Here is a 27,166-nt window from a genome sequence, read left to right as displayed (position 1 = left end):
GATAATATTATGGGTAGAGCAAACCAAAAGACTGCGATTCATTGGCAGAACACTTAGAAGGTGCAACAGGTCTACCAAAGAGACTGCTTACGCCACGCTTGTCCGCCCTATTCTGGAGTACTGCTGTGCGGTGTGGGATCCGCATCAGGTGGGACTGACGGATGACATCGGAAGAGTACAAAGAAGGGCAGCTCGTTTTGTATTATCGCGAAACAGGGCAGATAGTGCCACAGACATGATACGCGAATTGGAGTGGCAATCATTAAAACAAAGGCGTTTTTCATTGCGTCGGGATCTTCTCTTGAAATTTAAGTCACCATTTTTCTCCTCCGATTGCGAAAACATTCTGTTGGCACCCACCTACATAGGGAGAAAAGATCATCGCTATAAAATAAGAGTAATCATGGATCGCACAGAAAAATTTAAGTGCTCGTTTTTCCCGCGCGCCTTTCGAGAGTGGAACGGTAGAGACGCAGTTTGAAGGTGGTTCATTGAACCCTCTGCCAGGCACTTTATTGTGAATAGCAGAGTAATCACGTAGACGTAGATTGTCAATGACACTCAAATTCGAACACATAATGGCAATGAAGAAGACCTTTAGCAGCACCAGAAACGGAGCACTGGACTGAAGAACTGGACATTCGATTATTGAACACATCTAAACTTATCGAGATGACACTTTCTCATATGCATATAAACTATTTGATCACAAGGATCCAGAAATCCATGAGTGGACACTAATAGCGTGCGTGTCGACACTTGCCCTTTACAAGAGCTTCAACTCTTCTTGGGACATTTTCAGTAAGGTGTCGTCTGTGGAGAATGGCAGCCCATTTTTCTCAAGAGCCACAACCAGAGAAGGTAGCGATGCTAGACGCTGGAATCTGGTGCAATAGCCGTATAAACTACCTGATCAAAAATTCTGGATGCTCATGAGTGGACATTAATACGGGATGGGACCACCCTTCGCCTTTATGATGGTTTGAACTGTGCTTAGGACACTTTCAATGAGGTGTCGTCTGTGGAGGAATGGCAGCCCGTTCTTTCTCAAGAGACAAAGAGAAAACAGTGAGTTGGACGCTGGAATCTGGTCCAATAGGCATATAAACTACCTGATCAAAAATATCCAGATATCCATCTTGTGGACATGATATGGGATCACCTTTCGCCTTTGCGATGGCTTCAGCTGTGCTGAGAACACTTTCAATGAGATGTCTAAATGTCTGGAGGAATGGCAGCCCTTCTTCCTCAACAGCCGAAACCAGACAAGGTAGTGATGTCGGGTGCTGGAGTCTGGTGCGACAGTCGACATTCTATCTCATCTCAAAGGTGTTCCATTGGGCGCAGGTCACGAATTTGGGCAGGCCAGTCCATTTTAGGAATGTCATCCCCCAAAGACCCTTGCCTCACTGATACTGCTTAATGATAGGGTGCATTGTCATGCTGGAACAATGAATGATCCTCTGCGATCTGTTCCTCTACAGCATGCCATACACAATTCTGTCAAATGTGTTCGTATGCTTCCGCATTTCGCTTTCGCTTAAATGCAATAACTGGACCACACCCTAACCACGAATAGCACCCCAAACCCTGCCATCGCCACGGGACATAGCAGGATTGAACTCTCCAAATCGCTGTTTCCAGTCATCCACTGTCCAGTGACGTCACTCTCTAGGCCAGCTCAAGCTTCGCTTAGCGCTGACTGTACAAGGACCTGATCCAAGAGGAGCTGCTCCACTGGCGTTCCCCATTCCTTTTACATCCCTGCACACAGCCGTTGCTTCAGCTGGATGGTTGGTAGCTCTTTGGAACTCAAAACCGATTCTTTACATTTGCTTCGTGTGAACCACTGTTCGCAGTGTCAGATGGTCGGTGTCCGTCATTACAAGAGGTTTGCGTAGTCTCACATTTGCTGCGGTTCTTCCTTCGCATCTGCGCTTCGGAATCACGTCACTGGTAGTCGATCTGATTCTAAAATAATTCTGTTTGCTGATGACACCTGCTTGGTAGTGAAGGATCTTGTGAGTAAAATGGCTCTGAGCACTATGGGACTCAACTGCTGTGGTCATTAGTCCCCTAGAACTTAGAACTACTTAAACCTAACTAACCTAAGGACATCACACACATCCATGCCCGAGGCAGGATTCGAACCTGCGACCGTAGCAGTCGCACGGTTCCGGACTGCGCGCCTAGAACCGCGAGACCACCGCGGCCGGCTCTTGTGTGTAATATTGAAACATTATCAAATAATGTAGTTCATGAAATACGTTCGTGGCTTGTGGAAAATAATTTGATGCTAAATCACAGTAAGAGTCAGTTTTTACAGTTTCTAACTAACAATTCAACAAGAACCGATATTTTGATCAGACAGAATGGGCATATTTTGTTCAGACAGAATGGGGATATTATAAGCGAGCCGGAACAGTTCAAGTTCCAAGGCGTTCGGATAGATAGTAAGCTGTTGTGGAAAGCCCATGTCCAGGATCTTGTTCAGAAACTAAATGGTGCTTTATTTACCATTAGAACAGTATCTGAAATAAGTGACAGTTCGACACAAAAAGTAGTCTATTTCGCATATTTCATACCCCTATGTCATATAGTATTATTTTTTGGGGTAATTCTTCTAATTAAAAAAGGGTATTTTTGGCTCAAAAATGGGCTGTTCGAGCTATGTGCGGTGTAAGTTCGAGAACCTCTTGTCGACCCGTATTCAATAGTTTGGGAATTCTGACATTGCCCTCACAGTGTATACACACCTGAAAATTGAAATAAGAACACCGTGAATTCATTGTCCCAGGAAGGGGAAACTTTATTAACACATTCATGGGGTCAGATACATCACATGATCACACTGACAGAACCACAGGCACATAGACACAGGCAACACAGCATGCACAATGTCGGCACTAGTACAGTGAATATCCACCTTTCGCAGCAATGCAGGCTGCTATTCTCCCATGGAGACGATCGTAGAGATGCTGGATGTAGTCCTGTGGAACGGCTTGCCATGCCATTTCCACCTGGCGCCTCAGTTGGACCAGCGTTCGTGCTGGACGTGCAGACCGCGTGAGACGACGCTTCATCCAGTCCCAAACATGCTCAATGGGGGACAGATCCGGAGATCTTGCTGGCCAGGGTAGTTGACTTACACCTTCTAGATCACGTTGGGTGGCACGGGATACATGCGGACGTGCATTGTCCTGTTGGAACAGCAAGTTCCCTTGCCGGTCTAGGAATGGTAGAACGATGGGTTCGATGACGGTTTGGATGTACCGTGCACTATTCAGTGTCCCCTCGACGATCACCAGAGGTGTACGGCCAGTGTAGGAGATCGCTCCCCATACCATGATGCCGGGTGTTGGCCCTGAGTGCCTCGGTCGTATGCAGTCCTGATTGTGGAGCTCACCTGCACGGCGCCAAACACGCATACGACCATCATTGGCACCGAGGCAGAAGCGACTCTCATCGCTGAAGACGACACGTCTCCATTCGTCCCTCCATTCACGCCTGTCGCGACACCACTGGAGGCGGGCTGCACGATGTTGGGGCGTGAGCGGAAGACGGCCTAACGGTGTGCGGGACCGTAGCCCAGCTTCATGGAGACGGTTACGAATGGTCCTCGCCGATACCCCAGGAGCAACAGCGTCCCTAATTTGCTGGGAAGTGGCGGTGCGGTCCCCTACGGCACTGCGTAGGATCCTACGGTCTTGGCGTGCATCCGTGCGTCGCTGCGGTCCGGTCCCAGGTCGACGGACACGTGCACCTTCCGCCGACCACTGGCGACAACATCGATGTACTGTGGAGACCTCACGCCCCACGTGTTGAGCAATTCGGCGGTACGTCCACCCGGCCTCCCGCATGCCCACTATACGCCCTCGCTCAAAGTCCGTCAACTGCACATACGGTTCACGTCCATGCTGTCGCGGCATGCTACCAGTGTTAAAGACTGCGATGGAGCTCCGTATGCTACGGCAAACTGGCTGACACTGACGGCGGCGGTGCACAAATGCTGCGCAGCTAGCGCCATTCGACGGCCAACACCGCGGTTCCTGGTGTGTCCGCTGTGCCGTGCGTGTGATCATTGTTTGTACAGCCCTCTCGCGGTGTCCGGAGCAAGTATGGTGGGTCTGACACACCGGTGTCAATGTGTTCCTTTTTCCATTTCCACGAGTGTATTTTCTTTAATGTCGTTTGTTGTTAGCAATATTAGCTTATTCCCAAGAGTTAGCAGCTTTCAGTCAGTTAATACTAGGCAGAAATCAGATCTGCATGTGGAATGCACTTCCTTGACAGGAAGGAGTGCAGTATTCTGCTGCATCCATTTTCAATAAGCTACCAGAAGAACTCAAAAATCTTAGCAGTAGCCCAAACTCTCTTAAGTCTAAACTGAAGTTTCCTCATGGATTACTCCTTCTAGTCTGTGGAAGAGTTCCTGGAACAGCTGAAAAATTAAGCAAAGTCCAGTGTTACATTGTCGATTTTCTTTATTTAAACGTACGAATTGTCGCCTGAATAAGTTTCTTATATTTCATTTTATCTGCTTCTACTATCGTGTTATAATTTCATGTATTGACTCGTTCCATGACCGTGGAGACTTCTCCTTAATTTGGTCCCACAGAACAATAAATAAATAAATAAAATAAATCTTGGGCATCTTAGAAAGCCTGAAACGTTCGTGATTGGTTTGTTAGCCAGGTGATATTCAACCGAAAACACTCAGCTCTCCTGACAGACCGTTTCTGCTGTTACCGCTTCCGTACTGACAACGCAACACTGCCCACCTGCTGTTATACTGGCGGATTCGCCTCTCTCGATATCTGGTGGGCAATTATGCATTACATAGACTGAAAGTGCCTACTCAGATTTCGTTGTATAGTAGTTTATGGTTATATTTAGCCCACCAGGATAGCCGCGGCGTCTAATACGCTGCTTCCCGAGTGGGAAGGTGAGCCGGCGGATTAATGTCGAGGATCGGTGTGCCGGCCAGTCTGTGGATGGTTTTTAGGCGGTTTTCCATCTGCCTCGGCGAATGCGGGCTGGTTCCCCTTACTCCTCATCAGTTACACTGTGTCGGCGATTGCTTCACAAACATCGTCTCCATGTGAAACGTCCCCTTTGAACAATTATACAAGACTGTACTTAAACTGACACACAATATTTTTTTTTAGCGCAACGCAATCTGACTTTCAACAATCCCTACAAAAGAATGGCCCTGACTAACATTAACCTATACCTTTCACAAATCACTTACCTCACAGAAATCTTCGTTACTCGAACTACTGCAATACAGCGAGCGCCACTACTGACAGCTAAATAAAAGATTCAAACTACGGAAGGCACTAACTACTGATAGGCATAGTTAGCGAATGAAAGATTTTAATACAGAACAAACAATGTATTTACCTTAACAGTCATAATATATATAGCAGTTCATGACGTCCAGTCTTACAAATTTCAAAACTCCACCATCTCTCTCCCCACGTTCACCACTGCTGGCGGCTCACCTCCAACTGCGCAACGCTACGCGCTGGTAACAGCCAACTGTCCAACACTACAATGGCAGACGACAATGCAAACCAGCCACAGACTGCACACGGCACAGCCAGTGATTTTCCATACAGAGCGCTATGTGGCGTTACCAATAAAAAAACCTAAACAGCCTACTTACACATGTACGTGTACACCATAATTACTCTACCACGCAAACACTGGGGTTACACTCGTGTGTGTGAGACGTTAGCGAAGGTGTCCACCAGGGGCCGAACCGTGCAATAACCCTAGGTTCGGTGTGGGGCGGCAGTGGGGTGGGTAGACTGCTGTGGCCTGTTGTGGAGTTGAGTACCACTGAGGGCTACGGTGGGATGAAGCCTCTCCGTCGTTTCTAGCTTCCCAGTTCGGTATACAATACACACACACAGTGGTTATATTTATGCTAAATCGCCTGTGTGTTAATGTGAAGTTCAATGCGTGATTAGAGAAATAGTTAAGCCCGTTATTAAGTTAGTAAGTAATCTCGTAATTCTTGAAAAGTGAACAGTAATGCAAAAAAAATTTATGACACGGAAACAATAAACTGTGTACTGCAACGCTCGTGGCGAGAGAACAGTCTGTTCTGTTAAACTTAATAAAACTGTCCTGTGTTAGACGTAAAAAAAAAAAAAAAAAAGAAATCTGAAATGCGAGAAGAATATGATGTATAAAAACACTATGTGATCAAAAGTATGCGGATAGCCAAAAAACATACGCTTTTCGTATTAGGTGCATTGTGCTGCCACCTACTGCCATATCAGCGACCTCAGTAGTCATTAGACATCGCTAGAGAGCAGAATGGGGCGCTCCACAGAACTCACGGACTTTGAACGTGGTCAGGTGATTGTGTGTCACTTGCGTCACACGTTTGTAGGCGAGATTTCCACACTCCTAAACATCCGTAGGTCCACTGTTTCCGATGTGATACTGAAGTGGAAACGTGAAGGGACACGTACAGCACAAAAGCGTACAAGCCGACCTCGTCTGTTGACTGACAGAGACCGCCGACAGTTGAAGAGGGTCGTAATGTGTAATAGGCAGACATCTATCCAGACCGTCACACAGGAATTCCAACTGCATCAGAATCCACTGCAAGTATTATGACAGTTAGGTGCGAGGTGAGAAAACTTGGATTTCACGGTAGAGCGGCTGTTCATAAGCCACACATCAAGCCAGTAAATGGAAAAAAACGACGCCTTGTTTGGTTATACGAGCGTAAATATTGGACGATAGAACAGTGGAAAAACTTTGTGTGGAGTGACGAATCACGGAACACAATGTGGTGACCCGATGGCAGGGTGTGGGTATGGCGAATGCCCGGTGAACGTCATCTGCCAGCGTGTGTAGTGCCGACAGTAAAATTCAGAGGCGGGGGTGTTATGGTGTGGTCGTGTGTTTTATGGAGGGGGCTTGCACCTCTTATTGTTTTGCGTGCCACTATCACAGCACAGCATTGATCTTATAAGCACCTTCTTCTTCCCACTTTTGAAGAGCAATTCAAGGATGGCGATTGCATCTATCAACACGATCGAGCACCTGTTCATAATGAACGGCCTGTGGAGGTGGTGTGGTTACACGGCAATAACATCGCTGTAATGGACTGGCCTGCACAGAGTCCTGACCTGAATGCTACAGAACATCTTTGGGATGTTTTGGAACGCCGACTTCGTGCCAGGCCTCACCGACCGACATCGATACCTCTCCTCAGTGCAGCACTCCGTGAAGAATGGGCTGCCATTCCCCAAGAAACCTTCCAGCACCTCATTCAACGTATGCCTCCGACAGTGGAAGCTGTCATCAAGGCTAAGGGTGGGCCAACACCATACTGAATTCCAGCATCACCGATGGAGGGCGCCACGAACTTGTAAGTCATTTTCAGCCAGGTGTCCGGATACGTTTGATAACGTAGTGTAACTAATGAAAATTACCTATCGGATAAGTGTCACTGTTGAAATGTTGACTGTATCACCGTAAATTATAAACTGGCTAAGTGTTTGCGCAATGAATAAATGCTGTGCTACTGCTATCTCCAAACTACTGTGGCTTCTGCCGCTATACTCGTTAAAAAATTAACATTCTAACTGCTAGCAACACGATGTGAAATGTGTGCTTTAAACTATAGAGAAAACCAAGGGAAAACTTCTGCGCTAATAAATCTCATTACGACAATTATAATTGTCAATTAATTTTCTGTTACTGAGAAACTCTGACAAGCAGAATTATATATATGAAACTTAAAATAAATGGACGAGTACTGACTGACTTACAAACAATAAATTAACTGTATCAACAAAACATTTTAACACCTGAAATATTAAAAATTCACTTTATATTAATAGTGGAAAACCCTGAACAAATTCTCTTTACTTTCTTACAAACAGGTTTGCTATCAATCTTTGAAGAAAACTCAATAGATTACAAAAAAAAAAAAAAAAATTCTGAGGACTCTGGGACTTAACATCTGTGGTCATCAGTCCCCTAGAACTAAGAACAACTTAAACCTAACTAACCTAAGGACATCACACAACACCCAGTCATCATGAAAGAGAAAGTCCCTGACTCCGCCGAGAATCGAACCCGGGAACCCGGGCGCGGGAAGCGAGAACGCTACCGCACGACCACGGGATGCGGACAGTTAATTACATATTGTTACGGTATCATAGAAATCTCCAGTTCTAAATCCCTGGATGAATTAATTACTATGCTTGGATGTCTCGGCAAATGCTGTTATGGTGCATTTTGAGGTCTTCTGAGTGAGTTTACAAAAAATCTCTTCATAAATGAAAAATAATATAAGACTGCAGTCGACTCTCATGCAAACGTTCTACTAACAGTCTCCCGCAGTGCGAGCTCTATGGCAGAGAAGTTTGTCCGTTATTACCTAGATACTATTGACGCTTTACTTTTCCACGTGACATCTAACGTTACAGTTTTCTGTATAAAAGAAATCCCTTAGAAAATGTGTCGGGATTCTTTTTATCATATAGTGTATTTATGCATAAAATGTTTCAAGTGGCTCTTACAACTATGGGACTTAACATCTGAGGTCATCAGTCCCCTAGAACTTAGAACTACTTAAACCTAACTAACCTGAGGACACCACACACACCCATGCCCGAGGCAGGATTCGAAGCTGCGACCGACCGTAAGCAGTCGCGTGGCTCCGAACTGAAGCGCCTAGAACCGCTCGGCCACCGCGGCCGGCATTTATGAATACATGTATGTATGTATGCGTATCTGGTGACGATTGTATGTTTTAGCCATTCCATTAATACACTGAAGCGTCAGAAAATCTCAGACATCGCTGCGGCCGGAAAAAGTCCTGCAAGAACGGGACCAACGACGATTGAAGAGAATCGTCCCGCTTGACAGGAGTGCAAACCTTCCGCAAACTGATGCAGATTTCAATGCTGGCCCATCAACAAGTGTCAGCGTGCGAACCATTCAACGAAACATCATCGATATGGGCTTTCAGAGCCGAAGGCCGACTACTGTAGCCTTGATGGCTGCACGACTCAAAGCTTTACGCCTCGCCTGGGCCCGTCAACACCGACATTGGACTGTTGATGACTGGAAACACGTTGCCTGGTAGGACGAGTCTCGTATCAAATTGTTTCGAGCGGATAGACGTGTATGGGAATGGAGGAAACCTCATGAATCCATGGACCTTGCATGTCAGCTGGTGGAGGCTCTGTAATGGAGTGGGGCATGTGCAGTTTAGAGTGATATGGGACCCCTGGTACGTCTAGATACGACTCTGACAGGTGACACGTACGTAAGCATCCTGTCTGATCACCTGCATCCATTCGTGTCCATTGTGCATTGTGGTTGACATGGGCAATTCCAGCAGGACAATGCGACACCCACAGATCCAGAATTGCTACAGAGTTGCTCCAGGAACACTCTTCTGAGTTTAAACACTTCCGATGGTCACCAAACTCCCCAGACATGAACACTATTGAGCATATCTGGGATGCCTTGCAACGTATTGTTCAAAAGAGATCTCCACCTCCTCGAATTCTTACGGATTTATGGACAGCCCATCAGTATTCATGGTGTCAAACCCCTCAAGTCGAGTCCAGCGGGAGCCCTACACGATATTAGGCTGCTGTACCATAATCATTCATATGTGTTGAAACTTCCTGGCAGATTAAAACTGCGTGCCGGACCGAGACTCGAACTCGGGACCTTTGGGTTTCGCGGGCAAGTGCTCTACCGACTGAACTACCCAAGCACGACTCGCGCCCCGTCCTCACAGCTGTACTTCTGCCAGTATCTTGTCTCCTACCTTCCAAACTTTACAGAAGCTCTCCTGCGAACCTTTCAGAACTAGCACTCCTGAAAGAAAGGATATTGCGGGAACATGGCTTAGCCACAGCCTGGGGGATGTTTCTAGAATGAAAATATCAACGCACACTCCGCTGTAGAGTGAAAATTTCATTCTAGATTCGTATGTGTTTCTGCAAGGAGACGCTAGCTATTTTAAACTGCTTGAATGAAAAAAAAAAAAAAAAAAAAAAAACAAGAAACCATAGGAACAGTTTTCAGGTTTAGCTCCAGACCCGGTGAAGCTGTAATCACCGACGCTTAGCCAACGCCGGGCTACACTGGAGTGGGCCGTAATCTTATCTGCAGCTCTCAAGCATGTATCCGATGACGACTTATCTGTATAATCAGCGCGGAAAGGAATTTCGCGTGTCCAGCCTGGCGGACAAAGGAATGGCACCGCGCCAATTTAACGTAGCATCGATATAGGAGAACAAAAGATTTGACGTACAAAAGATAGAAGCAAGTTAAAAAAAATGATTTTGTTACATCTAAATACATGCTCTGCAATACAAAGTGCAGTGTCTGGCGGAGAGTACTTTGTCTAGCAGTGTCACTTCCGTCTTTTCGTGTGCCAGACGCGAATGGTTCGCGGGATGAAACGATTGCTGATGTTTACTTCGTGTAGCTTTGCAACTTTCTCATTTTACTTTTGTGCACATTTTGCAATATACAGGGCGTTACAAAAAGGTACGGCCAAACTTTCAGGAAACATTCCTCACACGCAAAGAAAGAAAATATGTTATGTGTACATGTGTGCGGAAACGCTTACTTTCCATGTTAGAGCTCATTTTATTGCTTCTCTTCAAATCACATTAATCATGGAATGGAAACACACAGCAACAGAACGTACCACCGTGACTTCAAACACTTTGTTACAGGAAGTGTTCAAAATGTCCTCCGTTAGCGAGGATACGTGCATCCACCCTCCGTCGCACGGAATCCCTGATGCGCTGATGCAGCCCTCGAGAATGGCGTATTGTATCACAGCCGTCCACAATACGAGCATGAAGAGTCTCTACATTTGAGAGCTTTCAAATGCCCCCATAAATGAAAGTCAAGAGGGTTGAGGTCAGGAGAGCGTGGAGGCCACGGAATTGGTCCGCCTCTACCAGTCCATCGGTCACCGAATCTGTTGTTGAGAAGCGTACGAACACTTCGACTGAAATGTGCAGGAGCTCCATCGTGCATGAACCACATGTTGTGTCGTACTTGTAAAGGCACATGTTCTAGCAGCACAGGTAGAGTATCCCGTATGAATCGTGATAACGTGCTCCATTGAGCGTAGGTGGAAGAACATGGGGCCCAATCGAGACATCACCAACAATGCCTGCCCAAACGTTCACAGAAAATCTGTGTTGATGACGTGATTGCACAATTGCGTGCGGATTCTCGTCAGCCCACACATGTCGATTGTGAAAATTTACAATTTCATCAAGTGGGAGTACATACTGACGAAACTAAAATGAGCTCTAACATGGAAATTTCTTTATTTTTGTGTGAGGAATGTTCCCTAAAAGTTTGGGCGTACCTTTTTGTAACACTCTGTATAGAAGTGTTTCCATGTGTAACATCAGTGATGTTCTAGCGGCACAGGTAGAGTATCCCGTATGAAATCACGACAACGTGCTCCATTGAGCCTAGGTGGACGAAACTAAAATGAGATCTAACATGGAAATTAAGCGTTTCCGGACACATGTCCACATAACATATTTTCTTTCTTTGCGTGTGAGGAATGTTTCCTGAAAGTTTGGCGGTACCGTTTTGTAACACCCTGTATACGTAGACTGAAGCTACAATTAAAGTGGTTGAGTCTTCTAGGATACCACATCTACATACATAGTCGGAAACCACAGTGCAGTCTAGGGTAGACGCTACTTAAAACTAAAAAAAAAAAAAAAAAAACCTCCTCCCGAAGAGGCCATGAAGGCCCAGCGTTACCGACCGGCCGCCGTGTCATCCTCAGCCCACAGTCGTCACCGGATACGGATATGGAGGTGCATGTGCTCAGCACACAGCTCTCCCGGCTGTATGTCACTTTACGAGACAGGAGCCGCTACTTCTCAGCCAAGTAGCTCCTCAGTTTGCCTCACAAGGCCTGAGTGCACCCCGCTTGCCAACAGCGCTCGGCTGACCGGATGGTCACCCATCCAAGTGCTAGCCCAGCCCGACAGTGCTTAACTTCGGTGATCTGACGGGAACCGGAGTTACCACTGCGACAAGGCCGTTGGCACTTAACATCATAATAAAACACGATAATTAATTTACATAGATCCGCTTCAGCTGCACTAATATTTATTCAAACCAAGACTGATTTCGAAATTTAAAAATTTCATCAACAGGTGTACGAAATCATTGTATTTGGCTACACATAACATGCGGCGGGACTGTTGATATTTTTGAAAATATCGCGAGTACCATAAATCAATATATAAAAAAGTATCGTTACCGGCGCCCGACATCTCTAAAGAAATTATCGATATACCTACGGGAAAAATATCGACTTCCGGCCGAAAATTGAAAAATAGTACAGGCTGCACGTCCTAAATATGGACCAGTTTTAGAGCTGTAGATTTACGAGTTGATTATTAGATATCCTGTACATTAACAAGCTAGCAGCTTGCTTATTCCCCTCATCTACATGACTACTCTGCAATTCACATTTAAGTTCTTGGTAGACGTTTCATCGAACCACAATCATAATATCTCTCTACCATTCCACTCCCGGGAGAAACGAACACCTCAACCTTTCTGTTCGAGCTCTGATTTCTCTTATATTATTTTGATGATCATTCCTACCTATGTAGGTACGGCACAACAAAATATTTTCTCATTCGGCAGAGAAAGTTGGTGACTGAAATTTCGTAAATAGATCTCGCCCCGTCGGAAAACGTCTTTGCTTTAATGACTTCCATCCCAACTCGCGTATCATATCTGCCACACTCTCTCCCCTGTAACGCGATAATACAATACGAGCTGCCCTTTTTTGCACCCTTTCGGTGTCCTCCGTCAATCCCACCTGGTAAGGATCCCACACCGCGCAGCAATATTCTAACAGAGGACGAACGAGTGTAGTGTAAGCTGTCTCTTTAGTGGACTTGTTGCATCTTCTAAGTGTCCTGCCAATGAAATGCAACCTTTGGCTCGCCTTCCCCACAATATTATCTATGTGGTCTTTCCGACTGAAGTTGTTCGTAATTTTAACACCCAGGTACTTACTTGAATTGACAGCCTTGAGAATTGTACTATTTATCGAGTAATCGAATTCCAACGGATTTCTTTTCGAACTCATGTGGATCATCTCACACTTTTCGTTACTTAGCGTCAACTGCCACCTGCCACACCATACAGCAATCTTTTCTAAATCGCTTTGCAACTGATACTGGTCTTCGGATGACCTTACTAGGCAGTAAATTACAGCATCATCTGCGAACAACCTAAGAGAACTGCTCAGATTGTCACCCAGGTCATTTATATAGATCAGGAACAGCAGAGGTCCCAGGACGCTTCCCTGGGGAACACCTGGTATCACTTCAGTTTTACTCGACGATTTGCCGTCTATTACTACGAACTGTGACCTTCCTGACAGGAAATCACGAATCCAGTCGCACAACTGAGACGATACCCCATAGCTCCGCAGCTTGATTAGAAGTCGCTTGTGAGGAACGGTGTCAAAAGCTTTCTGGAAATCTAGAAATACGGAATCAACTTGAGATCCCCTGTCGATAGTGGCCATTACTTCGTGCGAATAAAGAGCTAGCTGCGTTGCACAAGAGTGATGTTTTCTGAAGCCATGCTGATTACGTGTCAATAGATCGTTCGCTTCGAGGTGGTTCATAATGTTTGAATACAGTATATGCTCCAAAACCCTACTGCAAAACGACGTCAATGATATAGGTCTGTAGTTAAATGTATTACTCCTACTACCCTTCTTGAACACTGGTGCGACCTGCGCAATTTTCCAATCTGTAAGTACAGATCTATCGGTGAGCGAGCGGTTGTATATGATTGCTAAGTAGGGAGCTATTGTATCAGCGTAATCTGAAAGGAACTTAATCGGTACACAATCTGGACCTGAAGACTTGCCCATATCAAGGGAATTGAGTTGCATCGCAACCCGTAAGGTATCTACTTCAAACAAACTCATGCTAGCACCTGTTCGTGTTTCAAATTCTGGAATATTCCATTCGTCTTTCCTGGTGAAGGAATTTCGGAAAACTGCGTTCAATAACTCCGCTTTAGCGGCACAGTCGTCGGTAACATTACCATCGGCTCTGCGCAGCGAAGGTATTGACTGCGTCTTGCCGCTTGTGTACTTTACATACGACCAGAATTTCTTCGGATTTTCTACCAGGTTTCGAGACAATGTTTCGTTGTCAGAGCAAGAATTGAAAGGAAAACGATGGACGTTCTGGCTTGGCGATAACCACTTCGCTAACAATGGTAACTGCATGTAAGTGACACAAGGAGGTGTGTCCCATCGGTTCGTGGTTGGGTTTCGTCACATGTCGGCTTCCCTTTTCTTTTTCATTCCTCCTAAAGCCAGCAGTTATAGTGTCAAAACTGCGCGGTGAAGTTAAACGTTGCAGTTCGTGTTGGCAGCGAGTAGTCGAACATATAACACACGGCTACAACATGAACAAAGCCACAGGGGCCGTGTTCCTAGACATCGAAAAGGCTTTCGATCGTCTCTGGCACAACGGCCTCATACGCAAACTAAGCGAAGCTGGTTTCCCGGACGGACTCGTACGTCTCATACACTCGTACCTCACGAACAGTTGTTTCAACACTAACGTGCAGGACAAAACAATCAACACAACACGGTATACAGGCTGGAGTACCCCAAGGATGCATTCTAGGGCCCATCTTGTTTAACCTGTACATTAATGACTTCCCAGCGACACAAAACACGACGTTAGCCGTCTACGCGGATGACACGGCTATCCTCGCGCAACACTGGAAACCGTCGAACATCAATTCACGAGCACAGACAGAACAGCTGAGCCTTGTTTGGAGAGATGGCGTATTAAAGTAAACGTCGAAGCAGTTCTGTTGACACGCAGACCGAAACTGCTGCGCAAACACCAACACTGCAACCCAGTAACACTACATACACGCCCAATACATTTCCGAGAGAAAGTCAGGTACCTTGGTGTCTGGCTGGACCGGAAACTTACATGGGGGGGGGGGGGGGGGCACATTGAATACGTTGCCAACAGAGCGCTCGCGAGGCTCAAACAGCTCTACCCAATGCTCAACAGGGAAAGCACACTCAATAGGAGGGTGTCGAGGTCCATATACATGACACTGATTAGACCTCTGATGACGTACGCAGCTCCCGTCTGGGGACATGCAGCTCCTACACGACTGCGCCGCCTGCAGATGATACAGAACAAGGTGCTACGAGTCATTAGCAACGCTCCACGCTACAACGCACCGTGGATCTTCACCATGAACACCGCCTTGATACCCTCAAGGAAGTATTCAAAAAACACGCCACACGACTACACAGCATCTCGAGACACTCGAACAGTCCTTTGATCCTCACTCTGGGAAACTACGATCTCAACCACAGGTGGAAACACAAGCGGCCAAAGACACTGCTAGCTAGGGCATAGCCACCTGTGGTAAACCAACATACGCAAACAGCGACAAACGTCGGTGAGGCCCTGCACATCAGCAACACTGACTGGCAACTGCCACCTGCTGTTAGAGCCGACCAACAGGCCACGGCACGGACACCGACGAGCTCGCCCACAGGCGCACAAACAAGCTGCCAACATTCCCTCACACTGTGTCTCCGGTATATGACCTATCGGACACAAGATCGATAACAAACCTATCTGTTGCAAGTTGCTGACGCTGAACGAGGACTCCGTACCAGCACCCAATGCCAGCCGCCGAGCAGCACAAACGCACAACGTCAAGGTATCGACATGCATGATACCCACTACTAACAGAGCCTATCCTTGCACAACCTGTCGCAGGCAGCAAGACAACCGCTACTGCTCTTACCACCCTACCCAACTACCGCAGAGGGTTTTTTTTTCCCTTGGCTCTTGCCCTGGCACTTTTTTTCCTCTGCCCTTAAAACCGCTACCCTTCGTCAGATTTCGACCAATCTGTCTCCAGATGAGCGCGCATTAATGGTTAATCCTAACCAGACGTACGCAAACATCGCAGTACCCACATCCTGCGACACCTCGCTTTAGTGAATACTAACCCTTATGCAGAGATGGCAGTAGACCTTTTGTGTTGGCCATCGTGGCGGTGTGGGCGTGGAGGGGCTCCACCTCTATAAGGTGGCGCCGAGCGACGATTACGTCAGCATTCCCCCGCTACGACAGGTCTCGTCATGCACGTTTTTGTTCATTTGTTTCAGCAACTGGTTTTGAAGAACCCCCCTGTGAAGAAATGGCACACTAGTTGTGTAAAAAAATTGTTTTTCAGCGCAACTGGTGTGCTATTTCTTCACATCGGAATCTTGTTATTTCATGCAGTGGCTTAATTTGTCCCAGTTTCCAGGCCTCAGGGAAAACACTTGTGATTAATGAATCATTGAAAATGTCTGTTATAGAGGGCAGTCGTTGGTCAATAATAAGTTTTACCATCTGGATAGTGATACCATCATGTCAATAGATGCTGATCTAATCCGCATTATGGCTTTCTTGACAGTACTGCAAGTGACGTGCTGTAGATATAATTTTTCTTTGCTACACTCGTTCAACCCCATGAAGTAATCAATGATTCTCTGTTTTTTTTTTTTTTTTTTTGCGGTACAATTTTGGTTGTAGGTAACGTGAAGAAACGGTTTAGTTCTTCAGCTGTGACCATGTGATTTTCTGCAACTTTTTTTCGCCTAAACCGAGACTACGAAGATTTTTCCACAGGATAGCTGGTCTACATCTATTGTCAGCTAATGTACGGGCATGTCAGAGCTTAGCGTTTCTTACCGCTTGACTGACTTTGTTTCGTTTCTGCTTGTATACAGCATGATTTTCAGGTGTAGGGCGTATCTTGTATGCTCGATGTGCAGCATCTCTGAGATTGATGAGCTGTTTTAGTTCATCAGTCAGCCAGGGTGCAGGTTGCCTTTTTACTTTTCTGGTCTTTATTGGAGCATATTTGTCATACAGTTGAGTAATTTTGTTAGTGAAGTCCTGGAGTTTGTCGTTTATGTCCACGAGAGGAGTAGAGGTCATCCCAGAAACTATTTCTTGTGCCTCAGTTTTAGGAGCTATCATAACAATAAAATCAGGCGATAAGGCGGTGACTGCTTAAAATTAGAACAGGGCGAAAAGTTGCGAAGGAAATATAAAAACAAAGGGTTGGTGATGTTGATTTACGACACATAGTAGTTACACAGGCACAATTAAAGAACACGGCGACAGTCTTGTTTCTGTTCGCAAAAGTTGAAAACACAACTAGCGACAGTATGGTGGGTGTTCGCAACACTTAAAAATGGGACGCACAACACTGAACTCTCACTGAAACACTGCATTAGAGAGTACGATGGCAGGCAGATGGGGGGAGGGGAGGTGAGGGGAGGGGGGGGGCGACCGGGACAGATGAGAGGGAAAAGAGGTGGTGAAGTTTAGACGCATCTTTTTTTTTTCCTTTATTGAATTTCGATTCCCCCCGAAAGGGGCGGGCTGGCAGCAGCTTAGTACGCTGCTCTACAGCCTGCAGACTTTTATTTTTAAAAACGGAAGAAGAAAAGAAACAAGAAAAATAGGCGATAAAACGGCGACTTAAACTGTAAAACGGCGGAAAATAGGGGAAAGTTATGCAGCAAAGGGTTGGCAAAGCTAATAAAATACACAGGAAGCAGACACGTAACATAGTAGTCTCTTCACCCTCAGTCGTTCACTGTGTGATGTGCAGTGTCCAGTCACGGAATAATCGGTGCGATATCGCTCGATGGAACGGTGACCACCGAACAGTATAAATGGTTGATATGGCTCTGAGCACTATGGGACTTAACATCCGAGGTCATCAGTCCCCTAGAACTTAGAACTAATTAAACCTAACTCACCTAAGGACATCACACACATCGATGCCCGAGGCAGGATTCGAACCTGCGACCATAGCGGTTCGATATCGTTGATATCGTTGCGACGATAATTTGTCACGAAATTCCAATCAGCAACTTCCCGTGCGAATGGGAAAATATTTTTTTGACACCGACCTACATAGAGAGGAACGATCACCACGCTAAAATAAGGGAAATCAGAGCTCGTACGTTCCGTGCACTATACGAGATTGGAATAATAGAGAAGTGTGAAGGTGGTTCGATGAACTCTCTGCGAGGCACCTAAATGTGTTTTTCTGAGTATCCATGTAGATGTGGATGAGCATTTAAAATTTGTTTACCCCGTCTATGATTATATAACATACTGAAAATGTTGTTTTTGTTGCTCCTGTATGCCGCCAGATACAGAAGCTGCTACAGCAACTGGCTGACCGTTTGGGACGTACAGTGAACTAGCCGTGGATGTACGGAGATGAGCAGCGCCTCATCCAACAGCCTAGCCAGATGGTCGCGCCAAACGTTCAGTTTGATGGCTCCTTTAGGACGTTTTACTATCACTAGCCGGCAGGCTTCCACGTAGTACTTAGCGGAGGACAAAGGGATATCGCAACGAGGCATGCGACTGCAGCATCCAGACGAGCAGTTTATTTTGTCCTACTTTATTTTTTACTGCCGAAGATCTTCCGTTTGTCCTTCAGCTACGCCGCGGGGCTTCGCTTCAGAGCGCCTGTCGACGCCTCCTGCCTATGCTAGTGGCACGGCTGGAAGTGTGAGAGATGGCTAAGCGGGACAGCCTCACATCTCTGCTAACTGAACTAAAGTAAATCTCGGACGCTGTGTGGCTGACGAGTTGCTGGCTGTCGTGTATGCGTAAGGTGTGCACACTTGTGTGAGTGTCTGAATGTCGTGGGTGTATTTCTCTTTTACTAACGAAGGCTGTGACCGAAAGCTACATGTGAGTGTCTTTTAATAGCCCCTGTCTGCAACTTGAAGTGTCTTCTTTACGGTAAGTAGCAATCCATCTTTTCGTACACTGTTGACAAGTAACAAACTTCCATGACACTTGGTATGCATAGGATGTTTCCGTAAGAGCGTTCAAAAATGTAACAGGACATAGAGAAGGCTGGGTTGGTTGGTTGGGTTGGTTGGGGAAGGAGACCAGACAACGAGGTCAGTGGTCTCTTCGGATTAGGGAAGGATGCGGAAGGAAGTCGGCCGTGCCCTTTGAAAGGAACCATCCCGGCATTTGCCTGGAGCGATTTAGGGAAATCGCGGAAAACCTAAATCAGGATGGCCGGAGACGGGATTGAACCGTCGTCCTCCCGAATGCGAGTCCAGTGTGCTAACCACTGCGCCACCTCGCTCGGTACAGAGAATGCTGGGCTGAACAATTTTAGGTAAGGAACTTGGGGTCGAAGTACCCGCCTTAGGAGATTGGAAGCTAACTTGTCTACCGCTTTGTCTAACATTACTGTATTCCATCTTATTTACAACTCACATGCGTACAAGTTTACACGTGCTGTGCTGTTTATTTACACACACCAAAAAAAGTTTCGCATCACCCCGGTTCCCAGAACTCCTGAAGATAGATGTTTTATCACGTACACAAACCCTTTGAGTGTTCAGAGATGTCACTAAACTCGCGTGAAGATGTAAACAACCATGCGTGAGCAGCACCTATTAGACGGACGGAGTCCGACAGCCGATCAGTTCCTATCACTCTACCAGGAAGGAAGTACACGGCTCATGTTGTCTGTATTTCAACCATGCCTGGACGGTCAATAATACACTCCTGGAAATGGAAAAAAGAACACATTGACACCGGTGTGTCAGACCCACCATACTTGCTCCGGACACTGCGAGAGGGCTGTACAAGCAATGATCACACGCACGGCACAGCGGACACACCAGGAACCGCGGTGTTGGCCGTCGAATGGCGCTAGCTGCGCAGCATTTGTGCACCGCCGCCGTCAGTGTCAGCCAGTTTGCCGTGGCATACGGAGCTCCATCGCAGTCTTTAACACTGGTAGCATGCCGCGACAGCGTGGACGTGAACCGTATGTGCAGTTGACGGACTTTGAGCGAGGGCGTATAGTGGGCATGCGGGAGGCCGGGTGGACGTACCGCCGAATTGCTCAACACGTGGGGCGTGAGGTCTCCACAGTACATCGATGTTGTCGCCAGTGGTCGGCGGAAGGTGCACGTGCCCGTCGACCTGGGACCGGACCGCAGCGACGCACGGATGCACGCCAAGACCGTAGGATCCTACACAGTGCCGTAGGGGACCGCACCGCCACTTCCCAACAAATTAGGGACACTGTTGCTCCTGGGGTATCGGCGAGGACCATTCACAACCGTCTCCATGAAGCTGGGCTACGGTCCAGCACACCGTTAGGCCGTCTTCCGCTCACGCCCCAACATCGTGCAGCCCGCCTCCAGTGGTGTCGCGACAGGCGTGAATGGAGGGACGAATGGAGACGTGTCGTCTTCAGCGATGAGAGTCGCTTCTGCCTCGGTGCCAATGACGGTCGTATGCGTGTTTGGCGCCGTGCAGGTGAGCGCCACAATCAGGACTGCATACGACCGAGGCACACACGGCCAACACCCGGCATCATGGTGTGGGGAGCGATCTCCTACACTGGCCGTACACCTCTGGTGATCGTCGAGGGGACACTGAATAGTGCACGGTACATCCAAACCGTCATCGAACCCATCGTTCTACCATTCCTAGACCGGCAAGGGAACTTGCTGTTCCAACAGGACAATGCACGTCCGCATGTATCCCGTGCCACCCAACGTGCTCTAGAAGGTGTAAGTCAACTACCCTGCCAGCAAGATCTCCGGATCTGTCCCCCATTGAGCATGTTTGGGACAGGATGAAGCGTCGTCTCACGCGGTCTGCACGTCCAGCACGAACGATGGCCCAACTGAGGCGCCAGGTGGAAATGGCATGGCAAGCCGTTCCACAGGACTACATCCAGCATCTCTACGATCGTCTCCATGGGAGAATAGCAGCCTGCATTGCTGCGAAAGGTGGATATACACTGTACTAGTGCCGACATTGTGCATGCTCTGTTGCCTGTGTCTATGTGCCTGTGGTTCTGTCAGTGTGATCATGTGATGTATCTGACCCCAGGAATGTGTCAATAAAGTTTCCCCTTCCTGGGACAATGAATTCACGGTGTTCATATTTCAATTTCCAGGAGTGTATATATCAGTTAATGACACCAATTCTTACAAATTTCAAAACTCCGCCATCTTTCTCCCCACGTCCACCACTGCTGGCGGCTGACCTCCAACTGCGCAACGCTAAGCGCTGTTAACATCCAGCTGACTCTGCTCAACACAACAATGGCAGACAACAATGCAAACTAAACACAGACTGCGCACAGCACAGCCAGTGATTTTTTCATACCGAGCGCTAAGCGGCGTTACCAATAAGAAAACCTAAACAGCCTACTTACACCAATATTCTTAGCTAAGTATGATACTTCCGTAGATGATACTCTGTCCAGATTCTATAGGTTTTGTAACCGAGTTAGAAGGAGTTGGACCCTAAGTAACGTCTTATACGGAAAGCGAGTTTCAGGAGTAATACTAAACGCGTTACAATGCGGTGGTATGGACCAGTCCGAAGAAAACGCTCCACACAGTGCATCCAATTTTTCTTCATTACCGAGACACAGCTGTAAGAGAGTAGCTCCAACAAATATTCACAGAAGGTGTTAAGTAAGAGCAAAAACCGAGCCTCTGTGCAGAGGCTGGTGCACCGCCACTCCATATCCGGTGACGGCTACCTGCGGTGCATCAGGCGTATAAAACTTTGTCCACACCAGACACCCCTGCATACCACACTGTTGCTCAGTCCCCTCTGGCCCTATGGGATTCGCGCACAGGATTGCCTCTCTGTGGTGGATGTGACAGGTCTTCATATTTTGCATCGCGGTTGGAGCTGATCTCCACCTTGGCTCCTCCGGAGACCCAAACTTATTTTAGATTTGACTAATTTTAAGAAGGATCGCACACCAGATTTCACAATCCAATCTCTGTTTGTTTTTTTTAACATTTTTAGAAGTGCATCGCGGTTTCACTGTCGTGTACACTGATGGCTCCAAACAGGAGACTCTCCTCGGCTGTTCTGTAGTGTTCCCTGATCAAGTTACCCGGATTCGCCTCCCTGCTGAATATACCGTCCACGCGATCCTGAAGGCACTGGAGCAGATAAATCGTGTTCGGGGCGATCGATTTCTTCTCTGCTCCGATTCTCTTAGTGCCTTACAATCACTGCAGAACCTGTACCCGACTGAGGAGAAGGTCTGGCTGACACATGACCAACTGTACTTGCTCCAACGGCGGGGTACAGAAGTATCCTTCTGCTGGGTGCCTGGTCATGTCGGCATCTGGGGCAATAAACAGGCCCATCGGGCTACCAAGGAGGCCTGCAGAGAGCAGGACGTGGTGCAGTGTCCTATCCCCTTGCAGTCAGTCATCGCTGTACTCCACCGGAAGTGCACGGAGTTGTGGGAGGACAAATGGCTGGCGGTGACGGCCAATAAACTGCGGTTGATGAAGTCAACCACCGGCCGTGGCGTTCCTCCTCCCGGTTGCTCAGGCAGGAGGAGGTGGCCCTCACACGTCTTCGGATCGGGCACTGCCCTCTCACACATAGCTTTTTATTACGGCGGGAGGGTCCTCCGTTTTGTGATGCTTGTGGTGTGCACATCTCTGTCCGGCACATTTCAACAGACTGCATTTTATACCGTGATGCACGGGCAGAAGCACAAGTTGATGGGGATCTGCCTTCTGTTTTAGCTAATGATGAGACGCGTGTGTCTAGGGTTTTTAAGTTTTGTGATGAGTCTGGACTCTGGCCTCAACTTTTAGGCTGGAGGTTTTAGTGTATTGCAGAGTGGCTGACGCCTCCCCTTTTTTTCTTGCGGTTAGCCAGCCACTTCCATCTGCTACATTGTTTTAGCTCCCTCTATCATTTTCCTTTCCGTTAGAACTACTGACGGCCTTGGGAGAGCCAGTCATGACAAAACTCTACCAGCTGGTGAGCAAGATGTATGAGACAGACTTCAAGAAGAATATAATAATTCCAATCCCAAAGTAAGCACGTGTTGACAGATGTGAAAATTACCGAACTATCAGTTTAATAAGTCACAGCTGCAAAATACTAACGCGCATTCTTTACAGACGAATGGAAAAACTGGTAGATGCAGACCTCGGGGAGGATCAGTTTGGATTCCGTCGAAATGTTGGAACACGTGAGGCAATACAGACCTTACGACTTATCTTAGAAGAAAGATTAAGGAAAGGCAAACCTACCTTTCTAGCATTTGTTGACTTAGAGAAAGCTTTTGACAATGTTGACTGGAATACTCTCTTTCAAATTCTAAAGGTGGCAGGGGTAACATACAGGGAGCGAAAGGCTATTTACAATTTGTACAGAAACAAGATGGCAGTCATAAGAGTCGAGGGGCATGAAAGGGAAGCAGTGGTTGGGAAGGGAGTGAGACAGGGTTGTAGCCTCTCCCCGATGTTATTCAATCTGTATATTGAGCAAGCAGTAAAGGAAACAAAAGAAAAATTTGGAGTAGCTATTAAAATTCATGGAGAAGAAGTAAAAACTTTGAGATTCGCCGATGACATTGTAATTCTGTCAGAGACGGCAAAGGACTTGGAAGAGGAGTTGAACGGAATGGACAGTGTCTTTAAAGGAGGATATAAGATGAACATCAACAAAAGCAAAACGAGGATAATGGAATGTAATCAAATTAAATCGGGTGATGCTGAGGGAATTAGATTAGGAAATGAGACGCTTAAAGTAGTAAATGAGTTTTACTATTTGGGGAACAAAATAGCTGATGATGGTCGAAGTAGGGAGGATATAAAATGTAGACTGGCAATGGCAAGGAAAGCGTTTCTGAAGAAGAGAAATTTGTTAACATCGAGTATAGCTGTAAGTGTTAGGAAGTCGTTTCTGAAAGTATTTGTATGGAGTGTGGCCATGTATGGAAGTGAAACATGGACGATAAATAGTTTGGACAAGAAGAGAATAGAAGCTTTCGAAATGTGGTGCTACAGAAGAATGCTGAAGATTAGATGGGTAGATCACATAACTAATGAGGAGGTATTGAATAGGATTGGGGAGGAGAGGAGTTTGTGGCACAACTTGACTAGAAGAAGGGACCGGTTGGTAGGACATGTTTTGAGGCATCAAGGGATCACAAATTTAGCATTGGACGGCAGCGAGGAGGGTAAAAATCGTAGAGGGAGACCAAGAGATGAATATACTAAGGAGATTCAGAAGGATGTAGGTTGCAGTAGGTACTGGGAGATGAAGAAGCTTGCACGGGATAGAGTAGCGTGGAGAGCTGCATCAAACCAGTCTCAGGACTGAAGACTACAACAACAACAACAACAACCACAACAACAACATCATTTTCTTCCTGTGTTGTCCATGTTTTGCTGCTGACGTTCTGCTTCATCCCACGCTTTGCTGTGGGTGAGCACATGTTTTTCAACGATTGTTATCCATGTTTTATGTTCCGTTTTATATTCCTGTTCTGGGATTTTTCTCGACACCCGTCTCACTACGTTACTGAACAGGCGCTGAAGACCTTGCTGTCGTGCGCCCAAAACGCCTCTACTACTACTGCTACTTCTTGGCTGACGGTGGGAGGATGTCGGTACAATATGGCGATGCACCGCCTCACTTGTGTGGATGTCCGGAACCATCTCAGTGCCGTATTTCCTGGTAGCTGGATTGGAAGGAGAGGCCCTATTCCACGGCCTGTGAGGTCACCCTGACCTGAATCCCCTCCATTATTTCCTATGGCGATATCCAAAGCCACTTGTGTATGATACCCCATTGGATACGGAGATGGAATTAGTTTCCAGAATTGCAACCTCCTGCGATATGATTCGAAACACACCACGGTTAGGGTGCGTCAGAATCTTGTTTGCCGATATTTTAGATTGAAGTTTATGGCCGTCAGTTTCGGCACATTTTGTAAGATACAGCACAGATCGTACTTTCATGGTTTCAATGATGGTACCTTTCAGTTGATGAAATGATCGTATGCCGTTGTTGGCCGGGAGGCTCCATGCGGGACAGTTCGGTAGCCGTATTACAAGTTCTTTTTCGTTGACGCCACTTAGGCGACTTGCGAGTCAATGATGATTAAATGATGATGGATGACACACAACACCCCGCCTTGAATCGGACCCGGGACCCCGTGCGCGGGAAGCGAGAACGCTACCGCGAGAACTAATCTAAATAAAGTACCCAGAAACGTGAGTTTATTCCTGTTACCTCCTTAAGCTGGTTTCTCCGATTCTAGGTTCCCTACCTCAAATTGTTCAGTGGAGCATCCTCTACATTCTGTTAAATTTTTGCACACTCTCACGAAAACACCCTATACACATAAATACGTCACACTATCGCTATAAGGGAATAAACGGAGCGTGTTTACCTGATCCTTTTGTTTCCTTGCGTAACTAATAGCGTCATAAACAACTGTATTTTTCTGTCATTAAAGCTCGACATTTCACTTAAAATGCAATGCAACCGAAATTGCTTCGTCAGCTAATTTTGTTATTTATGTTCATTGTGGGTGTCAGCTGCGTCTGTTGTTGTCAACCCTAAACAATTTTTGCTTTCAAATATCTGGACTTGCTTCTGTAAGAACGTCCAGTGGAAAAAATATCCATCGTGGAACATCAGCAATTTGCTTAGAAACCAAAGCTTAGTAATAAAATAGAGATTATGAGGACACAGAAACACAAAATCAACAACTACAACACGTGTGAACGCGGTAGTAACAGGTAAACTTTCAACGTTAGCAGACGATGATATCGTCCAACGTTCTTCCCTTGACCCCTTGACCTGCCGTGACGTGATATGACGGTCCGTTCGTGACTTGTGTAACTGCACTGTGGAATGTTTTATCGTGGTGTGGCGTGACAGTGAATGCGAATTGGCTTTCAACAAACGGCGTCGTCCCAAGGTCAGGTGAGGATTGCAGCTTAAAGTTGGTAACATGCGCAGAATGCAACCTTCACTCCAGAAACGTTTCTGCTCTATTATTTGCCAACGGTTTTTACCCTCTACAGATCTCTCTAGTACCAAGAATGTTATCTGCTGATGTCTTAACACACGTCGTATCACCCAACTCCTTCTTCTTGTAAATGCTTTCTACACTCATGCTCATAAATTAAGGACAATTGCAGAATGTGGTCCCACACAACGTGGCACCTCACAAAACTGGCGCTAATAGCTTAGGCACACACGACAATGATCTGTAAATCCACCGTATTGGTGATAAGTTGAGGAAACCGTCGCGAAACACATGTGCTACAAAACGCCGTTTCCTGATCATCTACACCGACACCAATATGGGACATGATCACCACGCACTACTACACAGGCCACACCACGGGTTGGCATACTCTGGATCAGGTGGCCGAGCAGCTGCTGAGGTATAGCCTCCCATTCTTGCACCAGTGCCTGTCGGAGCTCCTGAAGTGTCGTAGGGGTTTGAAGACGTGCAGCGATACGCCGACCGAGAGCATCCCAGACATGCTCGATGGGTTTTAGGTCTGGAGAACAGGCAGGCCACTCCATTCGCCTGATATCTTCTGTTTCAAGGTACTCCTCCACAATGGCAGCTCAGTGGGGCTGTGCGTTGTCATCCATCAGGGGGAAGGTGGGGCCCACTGCACCCCTGAAAAGGCGGACATACTGGTGCAAAATGACGTCCCAATACACCTGACCTGTTACAGTTCCTCTGTCAAAGACATGTAGGTTGGACGTGCACCAATCATAATCCCACTTCATCAAACCACGACCTCCATACAGGTCCCTTTCAAGAACATTAAGCGGTTGGTACCTGGTTCCTGGTTCACGACAGATGAAAACCCGGCGAGAATCACTGTTCAGACTATATCTGGACTCGTCTGTGAACATAACCTGGGACCACTGTTCCAATCACCGTGTACTGTGTTCTTGACTCCAGCCTTTACGGGCTCTCCTGTGACCAGGGGTCAGTGGAATGCACCTTGCAGGCCTCCGGGCGAATAAACTGTGTCTGTTCAGTCGAATTTCAAATGGCTCTGAGCACTATGGGACTTAAAATCTGAGGTCATTAGGCCCTTAGAACTACTTAACCCTAGCTAACCTAAGGACATCACACACACCCATGCCCGAGGCAGTATTCGAACCTGCGACCGTAGCAGTCGCGCAGTTCCGGACTGAAGCGCCTAGAACCCCTCAGT

At 46.9% G+C, this 27,166-nt stretch overlaps 1 protein-coding gene and 1 pseudogene across 1 annotated transcript in view; both read right to left on the bottom strand.

The window, feature by feature from the left end:
• LOC126295112 (probable cytochrome P450 6a14) overlaps window positions 1-27,166 on the bottom strand; it is a 368,581-nt gene that overhangs the window by 306,924 nt on the left and 34,491 nt on the right. The window lies entirely within an intron of this gene.
• LOC126295536 (5S ribosomal RNA) lies at window positions 11,970-12,087 on the bottom strand (annotated as a pseudogene).

Source organism: Schistocerca gregaria, chromosome 11, assembly GCF_023897955.1.
Source record: "Schistocerca gregaria isolate iqSchGreg1 chromosome 11, iqSchGreg1.2, whole genome shotgun sequence".
Classification (NCBI taxonomy): Eukaryota; Metazoa; Arthropoda; class Insecta; order Orthoptera; family Acrididae; genus Schistocerca; species Schistocerca gregaria.
This window is presented reverse-complemented; position numbering and strand designations above follow the sequence as displayed.